Genomic DNA, 5,000 nt, shown 5'->3' with positions numbered 1-5,000 from the left:
TATAATATATATAAATTTTCAAATATTATACATATACTGTAATATAATTAAATAAATATATTATAATATATATTATATAAATATATATATATTATAATTTGCATATAATTATTTAAAAAATAATTTTTTTAATATATATATATTATAAATATTTAAAAATATTTTTACCTGTAAAAAATAAATAAATTATATATAAAATATTTTAATATATATATAATAATTACATTCTATATTTATATATATATATTTTTTATATATTTATAATATTAATTTTTTTTAACATATATATATAAATTTATATATTATTATTATATAATTTTATTTTTTATTTATTATAATCATTCACTTGAGCCACACAACCCCCAGACCACACACCCACACACCACACAACACACACACACACACACCCACACACACACACACCCACACACAAACCAATTTTAAATTTTTATTATTATTACACATATTTTTTAAATATTTAATAATTTTGTTTTTTTTATATAATATAATTTATATATAATATGTAAAAAATATATATATTTATTTTAAAATAAATTTTTTTTATATACCAAAAATTTATTTGCTAAAGTATATTTTTATATATATTATATTATTTATATATATATATATTTAAATTTATATATTTTTGTATAATATAATTTATTATCTTAAAATTTTTATATTATTAATATTATTTTTTATTTTGTATTTCGTTTTTAATTTTTTTATTTTATTTTTATACTATTTTTTGTTTTATTTTTTTAATATTTTTTTTTTATTTTTTTTATTAAATTTTGGTTTTATTTTTAATACTATTGTTATATATTATATAATATTTATATATTTTTAATTCTTTATATTATATTTTACTTTCTTTTCTAATTGTTTTACAAAAATTATATATTTATTATTTGTTTTTATTTAAAAATTCTTTCCCCTATTTTCAAAAAATTTCTATTTTTCTTCCAAAATTTTATAAATATCCTTTTATTAACTTCATAAATATAATTATATATTATTAAACTTATATTATATCAAAATTAAAAAAATTATTTATTTTTTTATATTATATTATATATATAATATATCAAATAATTTTACTATATTTAAATATCTATCAAAATATAGATATATTTTTTAAAAAATATAATTTTATATCTACATATCTTTAAATAAAATTTTAAATTATAAATAAATAAAATTTAAAATTATATATTTTATATATATAAAATTTTTAAATAAAATTTTATATATATAATTTTTATTCATATATATTGTATATATAGTATATTTTATTATAAAATATATATATATTATATTTTTAAAATATATTAATATATATATTATATATTTTATTATATATATCTATATATAGTATATATATAATAATATTTTATATTTATATATATCTTATATATATAATATCATTTATATAATATATATATATATATATATATATATATATATATATTATATATTTATCATATATCATATTATAGTGCTGTGAGCTCGACCTGATTCTGGTATCCCTCTTCATAATATTATGTATGCTCCATGTAACTTAAGTCCTAAATAAATCCCATGGTAATGAAGATGTCTGACAATGCAAGGAAGTTGAAGAGGAAAAAGTAAGAGTTTTAAAACGTAAAATACATTTAATATTTCGCGTTACCTTCACCAGCTTGGCGAACGCTGGCGAGTCTACGAGGTATGGATGTCATTAACGCCCCTGTTAACTGGCGTCCGTTTGCCGAGCACAATTGCTCACATACCGCAATTGCTTGAGTAACGACGGTATGACGGTTGCGGGTATGATCTTGGGGGAAGTGTCTGCTCATAGCTACGCAGACATTCTCAGTGGGATTGAGATCTGGCGATTTGGTGGATGAGGCACAGCTTAGTCTCGACACTGCTCGTGTGGATGGGGCTCTTATCCTGGGGAACATCACGGGCCCTCTCACCGCTGGTAGAAACACTTTATCCAGGATTTCCATTTAGGCAGACCCCGTAAATCTGGCGGGCCCGATAACCGTCAACTCCCCGACCCCAGCGGTTTCTGACAGTCTGTATATTGCAGCGTTATGCCAAGTCCCGATGGATTTTGCCAGTAGAACAAAAGGGTTCAGTATCCCTTGCGACAGTTATGGCATGTTTAAACAAAATATACATTCATATATATATATATATATATATATATATATATATATATATATATATATATATATATATATATATATAAAACTATGAACAAAATGACTCCCTACTGGCCACGTCCTCCTCTCAAACCCAGCCACCTGTGAGGAGTATTGCCACTGAGTATCAAATGGATTTCATTAGCCCATGGTATTTATGCACTTTAATGCAAGCTTCCTACTAGTCTTTCATACAGCACATTGATTTACGGTTTTGAACGGCATCTATTTGATCTTCCCCCGTCATGCACCTTGGGCGCCCACTTGGCCTTGTCTCTGGGGGACGCAGTTTCTTGGCGTCGCTGGATTAAAATATCCAATCTTCTATAATATATTTATTATATATATATATATATATACTATATATATATTTATATATATTTATAATATATATATATATATATATATGATATACATATTATATATCATATATATTATGTATTACTATATATATCATATATATAATATATATATATATATAAATAAATATACATTACACACACACACACACACACACACACACACACACACACACACACACACACACACACACACACACACACACACACACACACACATATATATATATATATATATATATATATAACATATAATATATATATATAACATATAATATATATATATATATATACTATATATTATATATATAATATATATATATATTATATAATATATATATATATATAACATATAATATATATATATATATATATATATATATACTATATATATATATTATATATATATATATATATATATATATATATATAAGATTAACAAATTGGATGATGTTCAAGGTTTGAAAACCAAGAGGATTAAGTGTCATTCAAGAAAGTTACAAGACGCCAAACTTCTTCCCGGAGTGCGGGTGAGTTCACAAGATTCAGGCCATGGACAATGAAAAGAAAAAAAAGAGAAAAAAAGAAAAAAAGAAAAGAAAAAAGAAAAACGATAAGATGAAGAAGAAGGACACGGGAGAGGAGGAAAAAGCGAGAAAAAGCAATTAATGAGAACAGAATTTTCCACACTCCAGTTCTCGAAAATCCAACGAAGCGGCGAGAGTGAGCAACTGGACGCTTATGAACAATGCAGGACCTTGTGCAAGACTATGCACTGATGCCACGGCAGGCTGTAAAAAACAAATGATAAAGGGAAAATACAACTAATGAAGGAAGAAAGATCGAAACACACAGCAGACAAGAAATAAAAATCAGAATACAAAATCAACGCGACATGGATCCCACTTCACGTATTTTAAAGACGAAACAGCGATATATATTTAGCTAATATTCACTCGCCACGATTTCCCTGATGAGAAGAGAAGTTTATATCGCGCAATACTCCACTTTCCTCTTTCTAACGTTAAGTAATATCTGCGTATGTTGTTGATGAGCCCGTGACGTCCTCTCGGTTTCATTTTACTGAAGATTACGATGATTCATAAATCTTCAACTGGTTAGAACTAACTACGGTCAACTGATAAAAGATGTGAATTACGTTGCAAAAAGTGTGTTAGATAAAGCTGCGGCGATATTTACTAGACATATGAACAACGGCTGAAGCCTTGTAAACGAAGTGGGTGGTTATCAGACGCCGTGTCTCACTCACTCGCGCACTTTTTCATTCTCTCTCACTCTCTCACCCTTTCATTCTCACTTTCGCTCTGACTCTCTCTTTCTCTCTGTCTCGCTTTTTCATTCTCTCTCACTTTTTCGTTCTCTCTCTTTCTCTTCCTTACCCTTTTGTTCAATCTCTCTGTTTCTTTCTCCCTTCTCCCCTTTCTTTCCCTCCTTCTCATTTCATCAATCTTTATTTTCATTATCCCCCCCCCCTTTTTTTGACACGCGGCAGACTGCAACGCACTAGACGCTTATCGTAAAATAGTATTCTTTCAAGCCAGCATTCCCGGGAGCTGTTAAGCGTGTGACATCACGAAGCGAGGGTCTCGGCGAGGGTCAGGAGTACGAGCATTTCGTCACTCAATGTTGTTGTTGTGGTTGGGACTGCGGCTTGAATGGCCGGCCCTGATCCCTGTGACCCCCATGCTTTCTCGATTTCTGGCAATTTCTTGTTGCTGCTTGAACACCATCTAGTTTGTAGGTGATGGGAACGGGTTTAGATGAAACGTAGGAAGGCAGAAGTCGATCTGGAGGAGAGTGTGAAGCAATACTAATGACAAAGTTTTATTGTTTTTTTGGTTCTGATGCAACACGAAGCTAACGAGTAAGAGAGTCTGGCGATGTTCAAGAACATTTTTCTTAAAAGATAAGAAAAGAAAAAAAAATACATTTGCCATTAATATATTATTAAAATCGAGATCAAGTAGAGTAATATGAAAGCGAGGCGTGTGTAACAAACAAACACAATACGGAGTGTGGCAAGAAGGGCTTTTGAAACATCGGATGTTATCGTTCCACAATCTTGTTTACGCGCTCGGAAAATTATGATCCCCATTAAATCGTAAAGCAAAACGGCATATCGCTGTCACTGAACAACATGAAAAAACAATGATGTATATATAATAAAATGTAAAACGAAGGGCGTGATAAAGCGTGAAATATTCTGATGGGCGAAAGATAAACGAGACATTTGATAGGGGCATTCTGCTTTGTCTGTGTCGAGTGTCTGCTCCTGCCATGGCGGAGGCTGATGCCCTTTGCCAGGATGAGAGACCCCACGTGGAAGAAAATGAAAATGCATGGCATCAGATGATTTTTCCCTTTTTATTGGTGAAATGGGGTGAACTCATAAAACCTGGGGAGCGTCACTTCATTTTAATTTGCATGT

The sequence above is a fragment of the Penaeus monodon genome, chromosome 11 (assembly GCF_015228065.2).
Source record: "Penaeus monodon isolate SGIC_2016 chromosome 11, NSTDA_Pmon_1, whole genome shotgun sequence".
NCBI lineage: Eukaryota > Metazoa > Arthropoda > Malacostraca > Decapoda > Penaeidae > Penaeus > Penaeus monodon.
The sequence above is the reverse complement of the archived record's forward strand: the minus strand, read 5'-3'. Positions refer to the sequence as shown.